This window comes from Carassius carassius, chromosome 34 (genome assembly GCF_963082965.1).
Source record: "Carassius carassius chromosome 34, fCarCar2.1, whole genome shotgun sequence".
Lineage (NCBI taxonomy): Eukaryota > Metazoa > Chordata > Actinopteri > Cypriniformes > Cyprinidae > Carassius > Carassius carassius.
Genome location: NC_081788.1, coordinates 26,360,803 through 26,380,418, shown reverse-complemented (window position 1 = coordinate 26,380,418; position 19,616 = coordinate 26,360,803). Strand labels below are relative to the sequence as shown.

Here is a 19,616-nt window from a genome sequence, read left to right as displayed (position 1 = left end):
TAAAAAAAAAAAGAAATAAAAAAGTGAATAATAGATAATTGTATATATTCTATTAAACTTATTTAAAAGTGTGTCAGTTTTTAAATTCTGAACTAATAAATGGTATAAACTTAGGTGAGATAAAGGAACAGATAAAATGCCCAAAAAAGTGAAAAAGTTGTTTTTTTCCAAGAATTGCATAATACATTAATTTTTATTTCATAATTTGACAATAGGCTTCTGAGAATAGTGAATGCAGTACAGTAGTTTTCCAATCATTATCCATTCTTTATGCTTCAAAATTACTAAAAGGACTATTAACAGAACCATTAAGGAATCAGAATCAGATCCCAATCATTAGTCTCTAGACCGAAAACACACAGTGAACACTTCAAAGCTTTTTTTAGCTGTACAAAGACAATGCAGTTAGCGCGTGTGTGTGTGTGTGTGTGTGTGTTTGTTTGTTTATGTGTGTGTGTGTGTGTGTGTGTGTGAGGGTAGTACTGAAAACTGGGTGTGTTTGTTTTGGAGGGGGTGGGAGACAGCTGCCAATTCAACCAGGTGCAGTCAATGATGAAAGCACCTATGAAAGCTGTTCCTCTTGCTCGTTATCACTGTTCTCTGAAGAATTCTCTGGAAATCTGGGACACAGGCGGCGTGGGTGTCTGTGCGTGTGTCTTTAAGGAAAGGGAGTTAGGGCTCTGCTGCTTTGTATCAGTTCAGCGATGGTATTTTCAAACTTGTAGGAGTCACCATGAGTACTACAGTTCAAATCTGTGCCATGTTTTAATGCAAAATCAAAAAGGGTAAATTAGTCCTCAGTGTAGATGATATGCGTTTTTGTTATTATCCAGTTCTAATAGATATTTAAACCATGTCCACATTTCCATGCACATGAATGCTTTATTTACATGTATACGGGAATATCCCAATAGAATGTTGTTAACATCTTTTCTGTAAAAAAAGTGCAAGTAATTGTGGTCAATAAGAAATGGCTAATTTTAAAATGTAGCTTTTATTCTTTAAACAATCAGTGAGAAGCTATGGAAGCCTGTTTGCACCACAGGATAAAAAAACAATTGCAACTTTTTATCTTACATTTGTGACTTGTTTTCTTCCAGTTCTGAGAAACAAAAAAAAAGTCAGAAATGCAAGATATCAACTCAGAATTGAGAGATTAAAACATGCAATTCTATGAGTTATTAATTACAATTAATTAACTTACAATTATAAGATATAAACCCATTTCTGAAAAAATAAGTCAGAATTTCGAGATGTAAGCTTGTAAGTGTGAGATGTTAGAATTGCAAACTCACAAGTCCAAGAAAGAAAAAAAAAACAGAACTGAGATATAAACTCATAATTCTGTAAAAAAATATACATTCATAATTGAGAGAAAAAAAGTCATAATTGTGAAATAAAAGTCACATTTTTATTTACTTTCATTATGTGTTGAAAACAAGCTTCCATAAAAAGCACCTTAAAAGGAAAGTTTCAAATTCTCTTTTATCTTCATAAGACAGACATCAGTTGAACCTTAATCTCTAATTATGTCCATTAGAGGAGATGATGTTTTTCATTAAACTTTCTTGCTCTAATTTTGTACAAAAAGCCAGAGGGTAGATGTGATATGACTTTTTATTAAATAAAAACAGGGGCTTGATTCTGTTGGTCTGAGCACAGGGCCTGAAGGAGCACCCATGGACACATGATTATTAAATCATTTCAGATTTAGCCCGAGGGGATGGCGTCTGATATGTGTATTGTGATGACCACTAGAGTTGACCTGAACATTAACAAGACCTCTTGCAGCTGAGACTTTTCTTTAAAGTGTCTTAGGAATTTCAATCATTCATTGTAACATTTCAAAGTGCTTTTGTTCTCTTATCGTGTGTTGACTTCAGAAGGTCAGTCACTTGAAAGATGTTTGACGATTGTTAATTACTGCTTTAAAAGAAATTTCCATTAAAAAAAATCTGTCCACAATATTCGTATGATATTGAATTTCATAATGCGATTGCAATGTAATTGATTCAATATTGGACCCTTTGCACATTTTCCTGAATAATTAACAAATGCATCTCTGTTGTCTAATAAAACATTTCCTCTTAAAAAAAAACCTCTCTCCATTCATGTGCCTTCTTTTACAGCATATGGATTCAGAAGGAAATTGCAAAGTTGTTTCAGATGGCTTTTGTGCTTTCTCTGAACATAATCTGTCCAGTGCACTCGAATACATTTTAGAGTGAATCTGAAATCCTCTTTGCATAATATTTATATTTGGGCTTAGGAAGCTTCTTTTTCTATTACACACATAGACAGAGACAGATAAATAGATGGATAGTGGGACAGATCGGTGACTTGTATGACTTTCTATCCATGTGTTCAGATAGATAGATAGATAGATAGATAGATAGATAGATAGATAGATAGATAGATATCGTCTATCTATCTCATCTCTGGCCGAAGGGTGTCGCTGTGGGTCTGTGTAAGATGTTACGCACCGCTCCCTGCCTCAGTTTCACTCCCAAGATAAATGACTTTCAGCTCCAGTGTTTCAGTCTGTCAGCCTGTCTGTCTGTCTGTCTGTCATCCACGTGTTGCGCTTCGCGTCTCGCGTCCTGTCGGTAGCTTCATCACCGGGAAGTTTCGATGCTCCGGGAATAACAGCACAGAGCAGAGCCCTGACAGGAGCTGAGAGCGGACCGGACTTTTCCCTGTTTGACAGACATTAACTGACACCAGACTGTGCTGAAGAGTTTGTGAGGCAGGTAGAGTGAAGGAACGCTGTAAACTGCGGAAGGTAAGAAGACGAACATATGGCTGTGACGTTGATGTTACATTTGATGTTTGTTGTGTTTATGCACAGTGAAGAGCTCACAGCGAGCCAGTTTAACACAGATTGACCAACCAAAGAAATTCAACTCAACAGACTGCATGTCATGTAGGTTGCGAATTGTTATATCTCAAACACCTTACAGTACGTGCATTTGTAGCTTTGCGCCGAGTTAAATTGTTACTTGTCTGTTAAAACTTGACATGTTATACAGTCGTGGCCAAAAGTTTTGAGATTTACATAAATATTGGAAATTGGAAAAGTTGCTGCTTAAGTTTTTATAATAGCAATTTGCATATACTCCAAAATGTTATGAAGAGCGATCAGATTAATTGCATAGTCCTTCTTTGCCATGAAAATTAACTTAATCCCAAAAAAACCTTTCCACTGCATTTCATTGCTGTCATTAAAGGACCTGCTGAGATCATTTCAGTAATCGTCTTGTTAACTCAGGTGAGAATGTTGATGAGCACAAGGCTGGAGATCATTATGTCAGGCTGATTGGGTTAGAATGGCAGACTTGACATGTTAAAAGGAGGGTGATGCTTGAAATCATTGTTCTTCCAGTTTTAACCATGGTGACCTGCAAAGAAACGCATGCAGCCATCATTGCGTTGCATAAAAATGGCTTCACAGGCAAGGATATTGTGGCTACTAAGATTGCACCTAAATCAACAATTTATAGGATCATCAAGAACTTCAAGGAAAGAGGTTCAATTCTTGTAAAGAAGGCTTCAGGGCGTCCAAGAAAGTCCAGCAAGCACCAGGATCGTCTCCTAAAGAGGATTCAGCTGCGGGATCGGAGTGCCACCAGTGCAGAGCTTGCTCAGGAATGGCAGCAGGGAGGTGTGAGCGCATCTGCACGCACAGTGAGGCCAAGACTTTTGGAAGATGGCCTGGTGTCAAGAAGGGCAGCAAAGAAGCCACTTCTCTCCAAAAAAAAACATCAGGGACAGATTGATCTTCTGCAGAAAGTATAGTGAATGGACTGCTGAGGACTGGGGCAAAGTCATATTCTCTGATGAAGCCCCTTTCCGATTGTTTGGGGCATCTGGAAAAAGGCTTGTCCCGACAAGAAAAGGTGAGCGCTACCATCAGTCCTGTGTCATGCCAACAGTAAAGCATCCTGACACCATTCATGTGTGGGGTTGCTTCTCATCCAAGGGCTCACTCACAATTCTGCCCAAAAACACAGCCATGAATAAAGAATGGTACCAAAACACCCTCCAACAGCAACTTCTTCCAACAATCCAACAACAGTTTGGTGAAGAACAATGCATTTTCCAGCACGATGGAGCACCGTGCCATAAGGCAAAAGTGATAACTAAGTGGCTCGGGGACCAGAATGTTGAAATTCTGGGTCCATGGACTGGAAACTCCCCAGATCTTAATACCATTGAGATGGTCAATCCTCAAGAGGCGGGTGGACAAACAAAAACCCACAAATCCTGACAAACTCCAAGAAGTGATTATGAAAGAATGAGTTGCTATCAGTCAGGATTTGGCCGAGAAGTTGATTGAGAGCATGCCCAGTCGAATTGCAGAGGTCCTGAAAAAGAAGGTCCAACACTGCAAATACTGACTCTTTGCATAAATGTCATGTAATTGCCGATAAAAGCCCTTGAAAAGTATGAAGTGCTTGTAATTATATTTCAGTACATCACAGAAACAACTGAAACAAAGATCTGAAAGCAGTTTAGCAGCAAACTTTTTGAAAACTAATATTTATGTAATTCTCAAAACTTTTGGCCACGACTGTACATCTAAAACTACTTTAAACTACTGTGTCATGTAGTTTTGGCATATATATATATATATATATATATATATATATATATATATATGAAGAGTTCAGATTCAAAAGCATTTGAGTGCCATCTGAAATTTTCTTCTTAAATTAGGAGCTTGATAAAAATGCAAATTTTAGATGAAAATTTCTGATAGCGAGGCTTTTGCATGTATATAGGGTAATTGGGGCATTATTTCCCTGTCAAATTTGTTCCAATTTACCTGAATTCATAAGAAGATAGATAGATAGATAGATGTTCAAACTGATGTATTTCAACATACTTATTTAAAACCAGCTATTTTAATAGACACCAGAGTAAATATTCTATTAGTACTTAATGCTTTGACACTTTCAATCATTTTTGAGTATAAAAAACTATAAGGAAGACTGTCAAATAGAGTTATGTTAAAGGGTCAAAGATCATCACCCATAGTGGTTTAGAAAACTCCATTATGTGTTTAAAACAATTGAAAGTGAGTTGCCATATAAACGTTCTTTTATATATCCACGTGCTTCAAAAAAATCTTGAATCCATATTAGTTTATGTTCATTTTACATGTATATGTTTCTCAGATGAAGAGCTGTATTGAATATGTCATGCTCCATCGGCTGCTCTGAAAGGTTCCTTCATTCGGAATGGTTTGAATTCTTACATGGCCGGTGGCTCCAAGTGTTTTTAAAAGCTCTGGTTCATTCGTTCATGATAAAATGCTATTTCTTGTGGAAGTAATTAAGCAGCATCAAAGCCAACGAGATCTTGTTATTTCAAAAGCTCTGAATCAAGTAGAGCCAGATGTGAGCTTTGGCGTGTCAGCGTTTGACTCTCTCCACCTGTCAGTGCGTGGGCAGCAGACGTGTGTTACTGCAGTTAGGAAAGTTGAGTCCCCTTATAACGAAAGAGTCCTTTGGTTAGGAAAGAATGCAAAAAATGGACGAACGTACAATGGAAGTCAAGCCTGTATTCTAATTGTGACTATTACCTGTAACCATAGCAATAGTGACTAAAGTAAATATCAAAGATGGCGATGCCCCAATAAAGTCTTCGCATTTCACACAATGGAAATTCAATTGAGGTGTGGTTTTATCTGTCAGTTGTTAATTAACAGACGACAGCTTTGATTCCTGTGTAAAGACCGGAGCATTTAAGAGACTAATATACAGACCACAAAACAATTTGATGACTGAATTTAAACCTTCAGATGACACTTAGGTCATATCTGCGTCTCTGTAAGTTACAGAAACTACACATGTAACCTCGCAATATTCTAGACGCACATGTCACGGCCATAAATAACCGAAGTGTGTGTGAACGCAATCATATAAAGGACTGAAAACTGAGTACCTGTCCAAAACTTGGTACTTTGTGCAACTGTACCATGGTTTTCTTAGTAGTAATATGATGTTGATACCATGGGACATTGTAATCATTTAGTACTGTGGTACATATTAAAGCACTATATTATAGCAGTATTATAGCAGTACCATCTATGTTAGACAAGCAGAGCTAAAGGTTAATGCACACATTATATGAGCAGGATTAAACCTGTAATAAGTGCACTGTCACTTTATATAAAAGCATCTGCTGAATGACTAATTGGTAGCAGCCTATAATCTGTAAGGTTTTAACAGTCTTCATCTCAGACAAAAGATATTAATAATAGTGTCTTGGTGCAGCAGACTAAGAGATGATTTCAGCAGGCTTCGTGATCGCTGAGCAGATGTGCTGCTGTATCAAGCAGGGATGTCTTGAAGAATTTTGACTCGTTTTCACCAAATCAACACCGTGGTCGGTCCTTCACACTCCACGATCGTGCATGAACATGGGTAGAGTTGATCAGTGCCAGAAAACACTCTCTCACTGTGTTTTGCATTGCCTTCTTCAGCACATTATGCATCCGTAATGTGACTGCCTATGAAAACTCTCAACAGCATAACAACAGAATAATTGCTTTTTTGTTCCACTGAAATGATTCTTTTTCTCTCAATAGCTGTCCAGCTTTCTTTCTTTCTTTCTTTGCAAATATTCTGCTAATTCTTTAAATAATCTCTCTCCCTTCTGTCGTTTCTCTCTCGTCCTCTCATCACCTTGGTTCTTCTTGTGGTTCAGGGGATTTTCTGTTGAACTGATTAGTCTGTGTTTTGTGTTAATAATCTCTAATCTACACCCCTCTCTCATGTGCGTAGCGCTGCAATCATGTGCTTAGCATTGCAATATTGCTATTGTCCCATGTGCACTATATACTATTGGTCGACAAATATAGGTTTTTAGGTGCCATGAACTGAGAAATAAAATTTCCCTTGATCTTTTGAAATATAACAGGTCAATGTACTATAAAAACATTCTGTAAGTTTCAAAACTCAAAAGCTTCTTGTCAGTCTAAAAACGCCTTTTATTGAAACCAAGCTCAGAAAATGAAGTAATAGTGTGGCTAAGCACCGCCTCCACAGGGTTAGATCAACGTTACTGCCTGTTTAGCCCCGCCCACTGATACGCACGTGTAATATAAATGATAATATATCTGTAGTATTTTTTTTAATTGTTCATTTATGTACATACAGTATGCATCTCAGTGTCACCCACCAAGTCAAGTTAAAACTTCTCATTTACATTTATGCATTTAGCAGATGCTTATTCAAAGCGACTTACAAAACAGAAACAAAAGCATTTTCAACTTTGACCCCTATTTTGTTTCATTGTTTTGTAACAATGGAACCAGGTTAAAAATGCTAACTTGTTTATGGGTTTTAAGACTCATTCTTTTATTATTAGTTGAAAAGGCTATCAGATTATGCAAATGATACAGGAAATAAAATTTTTGTTAATCAAAAATGTGAACATAGTTGTTGACTCAGTATCAGCCGGTTTTAACCACACATATTATATTGCTCGTTCTTTTGTTAATGATTAAAAGGATTCCTGAGAGCATATTGAGTCTAAAATGTTTAGTTTACATTAACATTTAGTTCTTTTGCAGAGGCTTTTATGCAAAGCGACTTACAATTGGTGGAAACAGGGATACATATGGTTAAGTAACTCTTTACTCTGTAAAAAACTTTTTAATCCATAAGCTGTTTTATAAGCATATTGGAAGTTAGGGATGTAAAGATTAACCGCGAGCCTGTTGAAAATCGATTCAAATATGTGACGATTCAAATCGGTTGAGATGCTAAACAAATTGCAATTCAATTAGGGGTAGGAGTTCATATAAATGTATGTCTGAAGGGAACTTACTGTCTTGCCTCTGTATAATGCATATTAAAGTTCATAAGTGCAGCACTGCTTTCTTTACAGCGGAAACCAAAGAAACGCTTTAAGCGCCACCTGCTGGCAGAGAGTGAATCTGCATCTCATTCAGCTTGTCTGCTCTTTCTGTTTCCTGCAGATATTATGTATAGTTTCACAAAACTGAAGTCAAACCATTCTGTTTTTACTTCAGATTTCAAAATTATAAAATTTAATTTAGATTAAAAACTGCTCATGTTGCATCTATGCAGAATCTTTGTTTGGATCATGATTAAAATGCAGTGGTTGCATCTCATTTTAAATAGAAAGAGCACAGACAAAGCCTTATTTTGTTTATATGAAGAGATTGTGTTACTTATTTCTTTGATTTGGGGCTTGTTTTAAAATTTCAATTTTACATTATATTTAGATTTGGTTATTTAGCAGATGCTTTTAGCCAAAGCGACATACAAATGCGGACAACAGAAGCAATCCAAAAATATACAAGTGCTATATTATTATAGTGTTATATTACAATTTAATAAAGAAACGTGCATTTTTTTTTCTAAGCAATAATAAAAGGACACATTTAATTTTTAATTTGTCTTAAATCTCATTTTGTAAAAAAATATCGCGAATCGAACCGTGAAATCTGAATCGTGAATCGAATCAAATCGGGAGTTGAGTGAATCTTTACATCCCTATAGGAAGTGTAATTCTTTTAAGCATTACTCTGAGGAGTTTTGTTAAGATAGAATCTATTTGTTTTATTCCATACAGATTCTATCGTAGTTCAGGCCCATGTGGGCATTACATAAGCACTGAAATCCTTTTGTTCGCTTTATCCTGCATGTAGAAACCCCCATGTGTCTGTGCTGATGGATTAGTCTGCTTGCTCTTGCTTTTGTTCGTCCTTTAATCAATACAAGAAATGTACGCAATTTACAGGGAATGATTCCAAACAATTGCCAAAAACATTGCTATTCTTTACAAAACTAACTTGCAGATTTGGTTGAATGGTGTCTCTCTGCCTTAACCAAATTATTGATCTACGTAGAAAGTCATAAGATATTTGAGTAAGAATAGACTTGGAATTAAATTGCGCTTATCATGTGCGAATCACTGCAGTGATTTACATACAAAATTGGTCATTATGATGTGCTTAATGAATTACATCTATTTGTAGTGTGATGTATATGAACTGAATTTAATTTAGCTGCTATTGTGTCCTTAGCCTCGATTTTGCTTTCAGATTTGGCTTTACTTTCATTCAAAATACACAAACCTGGAGTCGCTGAAGAGGTTACGAGTTTGACATTGACAGCTCTAAGCATTCAATCTGGATTATAATGGGATTTCCTTTCAAATGAAGACAAACACACACACACACTCGCTCGCTCACACCAGTGTACCCACCCCCCGCTCGAATGCATACATACACACACATCGTATCGACACAAAGAAGACATCTGTTAGTGCATTGTTAATCAGTCATGTACAAACTCAGGGTTATCCCGAGGATCACAGGCACAGAAATTGACTCCGTGAAATTAAATTAAGGAAGATCCTCATGATATGGGGTGTTTATTGACTATAACCCAATTTTCGATAAGCTAAATGAGTCTTTGACTGCCATTGTTGTGATTTTGTCACTTTTAACATTGCTTTGGTTACTGTGTTTGTTTGGGAAGTATTTGATAACACATTCATACAGGCATGCAAAATCCCATAGTGATGATGAATAATGCAAATTAGGAGAGGAAGCAGGAATACAGGTCTGACTGGGCAAACGGTGTGTGTTTGACAGTGTTTATGTTGCAAATGTGTATGTGTGTGTGTTAAGAGAGGTCGTGAATGACAGCCGGGGAAGGGGGATGGGGGTGGTGTGCATCAAACACTAGAGAAAACGCACGACTGAGACTCAGCAAGCGGCCAAAGGGCAAGAGGAGGGAGGAGAGGGCAGATTTTGGCATGCTTGTGTTGCTACACCTGCTCCAGAACAAGATTAACTCACCCTCACTATTGAGTGTCTTCTCCCTAGAAACATGCTAGCATATGTGAGCCGTTTTGTTTGTTTTGTTTCTGTCCGTTTAGAGATTAGCACTACTGGAAACCATGTGTTGTGTGTGTGCGCACAAATGGCACGTGTTTGAAACTTCCCAGAGCACCCTCGCAAGAACAAAACACTACTTGCAGCTGCCAGACAGCGGTTTATAATCCTTTTTGAATCTAGCAAGTTAAGCGTTGAAGGAGTTGGCTTTGATGATATCGTCTCCTGGAGCTTAGACAACTGGTTTGCTGAAAGATGCAAATTCTGTCATCATCTGCTCACACTCACATTGCTCAAAATTTGCTCAAAATTTTCTTGTCCATAAAACAGAGAAGTTATTTTGCATATTGTAGGCCATTTGCCATGTAAACATTGTGCTTTTATATATTTATAGAAAACATATATATTTATGATTTATCTATATGTATTTTCTTGTATTAATCCAAAACAAATATATATATATATATATATATATATATATATATAATTTTCTCATAATGTATACCTATGTATATGTAATAGCATTATATAATATAAATACATACAATTAAATAACAAAGGTATAAATAATATATAAAATATAATATAAAAATGTGTAAAATTATATACAAAATTATATATACAGGTGCTGGTCATATAATTAGAATATCAAAAAGTTGATTTATTTCAGTAATTCCATTCAAAAAGTGAAACTTGTATATTATATTCATTCATTACACGCAGACTGATATATTTCAAATGTTTATTTCTTTTATATATATATATATATATATATATATATATATATATATATATATATATATATATAACATTTTTGCAAATAAGACAATCTCCTCTGTGATGTCCAGTGAGTTGCGCAGATAATTGGTCAGAGTTTATAAATGGAGAAGAGATCACTGCACTCTTTTTGGTAGCTGAATGCATTATCAGATTTGCCAAAATGTTTAACAAACAAACAAGCAAGTTTGGGGAAGGTATGGAATGTGCATATTTCTCCTGTGGACTCATATCTAAATAAAACAAGCATTGCACGTGTATTGGGAACTTTACATGTTTGAATATGAGAATGAATCAGAACTGTGTCGTACATGGCACTTTCAGTCTGTTCATTACACCAAGCTTCATTTAACTTTTATGGTAGTTTTAGGAGCTTGAGAGTTGTGCTCACCATCCACTTACATTATATGGAGCAGCCTGTACTTTCTCCGATATAGAGTGACAATCAAAAGGCTCTTATGCTTGTCAAGGCTGCATTTATTTGATCAAATATACAGTGTAAAAAAAAACAGTAATATTGTAAAATATTATTTTAATTTAAAATAATTGTTATCTATTTGAATATATTATAAAATGTAATTTATTCCTGTGATGTGAAGCTGAATTTTCAGCACCATAACTCCAGTCTTCAGTGTCACATGATCCTTCAGAAATCATTCTAATATTGTCACGGTGGGTAAACCGTGATCTCTGGGTTTTGCACTTTGTGGGTGAAGTCTGTGTGTTACGCGTCAGCACTGATTAGTTTGTGGGTGTCTCCGTTAATTGTCATCAGCAACAGCTGTCACTCATTACTCATTACAAATATGCTGATTTGCTGTTCAAGAAACATTTATTATTATCAATTATGAAAATAGCTGTGCTTATTATTTTTTTGTGAAACTTGTGGATTATTTGATGAATAGAAAGTTTAAAAGAACAACATTTGAGTCATAATGGATCATTTGCTATCTTCACTGATCAACTGTGGCGTGTATTAGCCCTGATCAAAGCGTGCTGTCTGTGTGTGTCTCGGTGTATTTGAGGAGCGGCAGTGAGTTGGGAGTGTCTTTCAGAGGCAAAGGGACAACTGGATTTTCTCCTTGAGAGATTAAGGCAGAGGCCCGGCCTCCTCGCTGGGTGCAGACAGATTAAGAAGCTCCTGGATCAGACACAGATCGTGTCAAGTGTGGTGATGGGGTGTATACTTGCGTGTGTGTGTGTGTTTGCATGAAGGGCTCTTGATCATGCCAACCGCTGCGTTACTTTCCCAATTGCCTGTCATCATGCGCCCAGCACAATGGCAGAACTTCTGTTGACGGTGTGCTGAAGGTGGCATTAAACATGCATGACTTTTTTTGATATCCCATGCATTTTCCCAACAGGGCTTCCGGGAGGGCACCTCTTCCTTTCCCATAGCAAAATTTCCATATAATCTGTAATTTATTTATTTTATTTTATTATTTTTTTTGTATTAGAATCAGGAGTCTCGATTTTTCAGCAGCTATATGTTTTTTCTTTTATTTATTGTTCTGTAAAAAATAATACAGATTATTATTTAGTAATTATTTATAATTTTTTATTAAGGTTTACACCATGGAGGAAAATAAAAAAATATATATGAATGAATTAACAAAAAAGGAACAAAAAGACTAAAATGAACTAAGAGACTAAAATGAAAATAATTTTAAATAAATGCATAAATGAATTAACAACTGAATGAATTATCAGGTAATATATAAATAATCAGTTAATAAATAAATCCTAAATAATAATAAAAAAAATATTATTAAGGATTTATTTATATTTCTTATATGCTTTATTTCATGGAGGGAAAAAGTTAATATATACTTCATTTAAATGTTTTCAGATTTAATTTTGGATGTAATGATTAAACAAAAAGTTATAAACAAATAAATAAATGCAACATAAATGAATTATCAGTTAATACATTCCTTTTTAATTATTTATGATGTATTTATAATTTGAAAGAGGTTTACAGGGTGGTTGAAAAGAAAAAAAATGATTTAAATGTAAATAAATGAATTTTATACATAGAGGAGGGAGAGAAAAAATAAATATGTTAATACGTGAAAGTAAACCACTAAAATGTAAAAACATTAGTAAACAAAGTCGTAGGTGCAATGTGTTAGCAAAACTATATTTTAAACAAATGTAATTATGATGAATACCAGTGTATCTTTGAGTATGCGGTCACTAGTTTTATTTAGATTATATTCAGAACAAAAGGCTCTGTGTTTTTGTTTTTATGCTTAATACGTAAGAAATAGTGGCATTGACCCATGGCTGCTTTGTCCAGAATCCCTCATTCATCTGAGGATGGGAGATACCACCGTTTGAGGATTAAGTCTGAAATAATCTGAAATAAAAACAAGGTACTTCTTTATCCCCCCTGATGGGCTTCTGCACTGTCGCCAAAATAGCTGCGATGTGGTTACAGTAGGAGCCGGCGAAGGCGTTCAGCTGCAGCTTCTCTTTCATGCCGTCTCTCTGTGTGCTTGTGAAATATGGCAGCACTCTTCTCATGGAGAGAGCTCTTCAAACTTAAACCGCTTTAAATGCTCTCCAGTCCTGCTGTGACATCACATTACCGACTGCGGCTCTTTATTTACTCTCACCAAAGGCACACAGACACATTTTGCGCTAACTGAGTTTCTTGGTTGAGTTTCTGAGTTTCTTGGCTGAGTTTCTCCTGAAGAGTTTCTATTGGGGGCAATTATGAAATGCGTGTTCAAGTGGTTTTTAGTTGGAACAAAATAAATGTGAAGTGACGTGTAATGACATACAGCCAAGTATGGTGACCCATACTCTGAATTCGTACTCTGCATTTAACCCATCCGAAGTGCACACAAACAGCAGTGAACACACACACACAGTGAACACACACCCGGAGCAGTGGGCAGCCATTTATGCTGCAGCGCCCAGGGAACAGATGGGGGTTTGGTGCCTTGCTCAAGGACACCTCAGTCGTGTTATTTAGGGTGGAGAGAATGCTGTACATTCACTCCCCCCACCCACAATTCCTGCTGGACCGAGACTCAAACTCGCAACCTTTGGATTAGGAGTCCTAATCTCTAAACATTAGGCCACAACTACCCCTGTTGTGTAGCTATATGTATATGTATCGGACAAGTTCATATTTCATGCTCTCTTTTCCACTTCCTGACAAAGGCAGGATGCTTTTGTGGCCCAAAACAAAGTGCAAAGGATATGTTTTAGGTGTTTAAATTATGCTTTTATCATTCTTGTGATGCCCCAAAGAATCATGGGAAATGTAGTTTAGTCACACATGCCATAAACTGGCTTAAATAATAGTATGTACAGTAACAGTTCGTTCTGATTAGACGTTTACATGGTGGATAAAAACAGAAAAAGATTACAAAAACAAACAGTAAATAAGAAAATAAATAAATAAATAAACAATCAGTTAAATTGAGCTAGGTTACCTAAAAATGTAAACATGAAAATGTACCCTCAGGTCATCCAAGATGATGAGTTTGTTTCTATATCGGAACAGATTTGGTGAAATGTATCATTGCATCGCTTGTTCACCAGTGGATCCTCTGCAGTGAATGGGTGCCGTCAGAATGAGTGTCCAAACAGCTGATAAAAACATCGCAATAATCCACAAGTAATCCACACCACTCCAGTCCATCAATTAATTTTTTGTGCAGTGAGAAGCTGCTTGTTTGTAAGAAACAAATCCATCAAAAAAATTGAACTTCAAACCATTGCTTCCAGCTAAAATACAAGTCCTCTTACAAGATGCTAAAGATACAAGATACTTAAGGCTGCAGTTAAAAAAAAGCTTCAATCATATATTTTATAGCTCCATACTTATATGTCAACAATTATCTAAATTAGGTCTATTTTCAATTCTCCAAACAGATTTAATGAGAAACATTTAAGACAAAATTAACATTTAAAGTCAATTTGAAGTTAAAAAGATGATATTTTCCTAGGCTGTGGCTTATTGGTTAATGTTAATCAATAGCCATATAGATGTTAATATCTGGTTTCAGGCTAGTGTTGGGATATATCAAGACATGTTAAAATGTCACCTCAAAAGTGGGTGCAGGAGGTGTTTCAGGATGGGACAGCACATTTAGGCGACCCGTCTGGCTCCATTCTAGTATATAATCTAGTATATAATGCCCTCTTTTCACTTTTCTAATCAATTACTGAAGGATAAAATCATAAAAAGATAAATACCGTAGGTTGCAATGCAATAGTTTCATGTTGATTTTAGCTAAGAACTCATTGAAGTCTCCTGAGTTTTAAAAGGTCATCTCTGAGCAATTAAAAAGCCCCTTTGCGTGGTGATTCATTCTGAGGTTTCATATTTATATTAACACAACATACTGTGTTCTGTCTGTTTCTTTTTCTTCCCACCTCACGATATTATCTGATGGTAAGGCAGGGCTTTTCCACTCTGAATGTTTAACAAAGCTCCGTCTCCCATAACGGCACGGCAGTCTAATCTTAGAGCTGTTTTTATCGCACAGAAATGCATTTCGAATCCACACGCCCATGATCTCTGTCTCTCCCACCTTCGTTTAGTTGCCGTTTATGGACACGGACTCTGGCTAATAGATTTCGCAGCTGTTTTGAAGAGTTTTTATTTGTTTGGGTTACAGTGGCCACATGAACGCTTACAATGAAACCACTGTGTAAAACGGGAAAGACTGGCGACTGTTTGTGTGCGCCACGCAAAACCCTGGCCTTCATCATGCTGTCTCTCTCTCTCTCTCTCTCTCTCTCTCTCTCTCTCTCTCTCTCTCTCTCTCTCTCTCTCTCTCTCTCTCTCTCTCTCTCTCTCTCTCTCTCTCTCTCTCTCTCTCTGTATGTCTGTCTTTTGTTTGTCTGCCGGTCTCTTCCTCTCCGGGCCTCTGAGTTGTTTTCCTGCAATTGTCTGCTCCTGTTTTCCCCCCGTTCTGTCTGTCTCACTAACTCGTTCGCTCTATCCCTACTGCATTCAAGCATGTGGTTAGGGCTGTTTGCCTTTTGAGGTGCGAAATGCAATTTGGCTTGTTAGTTACAAAACGAGGGTCAAGAGTGCACGTGGTTGCAAATCCAATTTGCCTTTTGTGTTTCTGTCTATATAGTTCAAGTGAACCCCTTTAGCAACTCAACAGCTCTATTGAACTGCACTCCTGTCTGCTGCCCACTTAGGGAGCATCCTAACGCGAATGGAATGTCATAAGTGACTGCTTCAGCCCGGAAAGTCTGAGTTTCCAACTTCCTTCTTTGGAAAGTGCAATAGAATGTCACTTTAAAGGCAGGGTAGGAAACATTTTTGTTATGCTGGTTAAAAGTCTCTCTCACTCACTAAGTTAAGTGCTCTAAATGTATTTATTTTGTAGGTGGAAGGCATAGGACCACCAAATGTTTGTCCAATCATATCTCTTGATCCGAAGCCTATGAAAGGCTGTCCTGCCTGCCTGTCAATGTATGTATTTGCATACCTTTTCACACTCTGTTCGCGCAGACATGATCCGTCAACAGTGCGTTCCATTATGCTATTGCAGAGCGAGTTAGAATGGAAGGCATTATTTTTGTAATATTATGCACTTTGTACTGTAATGTTTTCTCACCTGTGAATCAGACATGAGGTAATCTGATAGCACTGCATAGAGCCCTCCACCAAAGTGTCACAGTTTAGCCTCAGCACTGCCTGTGCTCGTGTTTTGGAGGAGGTGTGGTGGTACCATTGGTCCGTGGCGGTTACACAATTGGTGGGTGTGTTCTAAAACTTCACCTCCTTTGACATGCAATTTTTTTTTGCCCCCCGGTTCGTTTCTAATTCAATAGAGGTCAGGCAACAGAACAACATCTCCTGATTACACTGGAGTGTCCAGTATCAGTTTGTTCTCCTGACCATTATTTACTTAAGTATTTTCCTGGGAGCGATTTTTATAAAAAAAAAAATTTTTTAACTCAGTAATTAATGTGTTTTGAAATGTAGCGAAGTACCACACTTCAAACAAAAAATACTAAAGCAAAAGTAAAATTACAGATTTTTTAAAAATTCTACTTTAAAAAGTAGATGTATACAAAAAAGCTACTCAATTACAGTAACGTGAGTAAACGTAATTCGTTACTTTCCACCTCTGTAATCTACACCCCGCCTCCAGCAGCGTGGGGGTGTTGGAATGTTCGGGAACAGTATACCGTCGCTCACCCTTTTCAAACTTCTTTTTGCTCCAAACAAAGAATCAAAACGACTGCAACTGCAACCAAAATGCAAAGCTATGAAAGCCTTTTTAAAAGAGTTTTGTACTTTCTAGGTCTTGGAACAGAACTGACATAGTGTGTAGACAAGAGTCATTTAGATTGTAAAATTAGCACCCGTGACAGAGCTCACTTACTCACTCTCCAGTCTCTCTTTGTTGATTTACTATTGTAGCTAATGAGGAGGCGTGCCTGGGGCTGGTTCACTAGAGCTGTGTGTGTGCATCTGTGTTGGGTTCGGTTTACAGCAGAGGGTCTTCCCAGGCCGGTTTTGGGAGGATGTGTAGCCCACTCTCTCTCTCAAGGCCTCTGCGCACACATCCTGAGTGTCTTCTCATGTAGCACATTAAAGACAGTGATCTTTGCCGAGAGGGACACCCAGACAGGCTCACTTATTCAAGCCAAATTCTGCTTCTCCACATGCTGCTATCTCTGTGAACACCCTCTTCCTTTTCTCTCTCTCTCTCCACAGTTGTCCTTACTTTCTACTCTTCCCTCTACTTCCTTTAATTCTGTTCTGTTCTCTGTTCTCTGTTCTCCTTTTCCTGTTTGTCTTGTGTCATATATTTATTTTTGTGCTTTCATCGACAGAGGGTGAGAAATTTGAAGTCTCTGACGTAGAAGTGCGTCTCCTTCCTTCCTGTATGTCTTTTTAGAGATGGGAGTTAATGGTCAACTAATTGAATATTATTTTTTATATATAGGTTTATGTATAAGTGTATTTTTATTAGTTTATGATCTACCCCCACATGCAAACATATCGGATTAAATTCACAAGAACACAAACTATATAAAATGTGTATTTTTGTTGTTAGGGTTAAGTACATTTGTGTGTGTGTGTGTGTGTTTGTATATACATACATACATATACAATAATAAAATAAATCAGATATGTCAGATATTTATATTACATTAAATTTGCATTTATTCATTTAGCAGACGCTTTTATTCAAAGCGACTTACAAATGAGGACAATGAGCAATTAAAACCAAAAAAATGGCAATGATATTTAAAATAATATTTAAGTGCTCTGACAAGTCTCGGTTAGCCTTATGCAGTACACGTAGCAAGAGTTTTTTTTTTAAGATAATAAATAAAAAGAACACAAGTAGTAAGAATAGAATTAGAATAGAGAGTGCTAGAGTTAGAGGGTACATCTTTTGTGTGTGTATACAGTATTTATGATTTTTTTCTGCTCCCGCAGTTCTAGAGTCAGTTTTTCCTTTCTGACCAGTAAATGTGGGCTAGATTGGAGAACAAGAAACTGATCGTAGAGCAGCAATTATGGGCAGTGTTTCCCCAGCCCAGCAATCTGACTTCCCTATCAGTATATGTTCGAATATGACACCTATCATGCTCTGCTCTCCCCATCCTTACGCACACACTCAGTCTTTTAGCCTCATTCTCCTGTCCTTCAGCCCTCTTCTGTCCATCGTTTCTCTCATTTACTCTTTGCTTGTCTCTAAGCTTCCCCGTCTCGCTCTCTATGCCTGTTTTACTCTTTGCTTCATGCTCTCTCTCGTTCCCCTTTGACACTGTGTGGGAGTGAGATTTGCAGGGTAGATTATAGAGTGTGTAATAGTGTGTGTCAGAGGCAGGGCTGCCACTGTAATTGGTGCCTTTACTCCACAGCTGTCTGAGCCCTGCAGCATCTGTTTCACTGATCACGCACATACATGCAACTCACAGAGCGGGTAAACCTAGCATCTATTGCGTGCTTCGGGTTATTGATTTTTCTTAAGTGGAAGAATCTCTGCTATGTGTGCCACTGAAGTCTTAAGGATGGACGGCATATGTGGCATGCCATCAACTACCACAGTAAACAATTTCCACTTCCTTTTGTAAAAAAAACAAACAAAACAAAACACAGAAACGTATTTACAGTAATGCACTTGCAATGCCTAGCAGACACACATGGAGCATCGCAAATGTGACTACTCTCAAAAATATCATTACACTTAACAAAATAACATGATTTGTTCCCTTTCATGCCTTACTAAATTCACTTCTTCTTTCTTCAGTAGATTGGCTCAGGTGCTTTTTGAATGTGGAAGATGCTGTCAAGCTCCAAATATGACCAAAAAAAAAATAATGAAAATTCACCATAAAGAGCATGGCTTGTGAACTGAATCAATTGTGCACTTTAATGGGTTGTAAAACCCCTCAACACACTTTTTGAGATATTAATGGGAATTTATAGATTGTAGATCACTGAAAACAATGAGAGCACTAATTTAGTCTATTATTAAGGGAAAATATTTTTTTTTTCTTTTTCTGAGCCATTTTGTTCTGCACAGTTCATAAAACATGAGGTAAATGTGTGTGTGTGTCCATTATTAATTTCTAAGCTTTTGTTATGAGAATAAACTTCAACATACGATTTAACAATAAAACCGATACATTTTTTTATTACCGTACATTGATTTGATCTTTCTGTATGTAAATTAAATAATTTATTCTGTTTGTCTTTTTCATTGTTTATCATTAACTCTTTTTATATATTTTATATATTTGTATATTTGCCTATTTCTTGTTTTTCTTGTCACAGATTTTGACCCTTTATTTTCATTGAAAATAGCCTTAGATAGTGAAGTAGCATAAATCAATCAAATAAATAAAAATATTGCCACAAGCTGTCCAAGCACCAATAGCTCATGGAGATAAGTAGGTGATAGAATTGCAGAGATTCTTTTCATATATTATGTGCTTTCATAGCAAAGTCAGCAGTCTT

The 19,616-nt window shown here is 36.8% G+C and overlaps 1 protein-coding gene across 2 annotated transcripts in view; it reads left to right on the top strand.

Annotated features, from left to right (window-relative positions):
* Positions 1-2,550: 2,550 nt before the first annotated feature.
* LOC132114888 (plexin-B3-like) overlaps positions 2,551-19,616 on the top strand; it is a 66,253-nt gene continuing 49,187 nt past the window's right edge. For both annotated transcript variants that reach the window (XM_059523274.1, XM_059523272.1), the window contains exon 1: positions 2,551-2,782. The gene's annotated coding sequence lies outside the window, so the exon portion shown is untranslated. The remainder of the gene's footprint in view (positions 2,783-19,616) is intronic.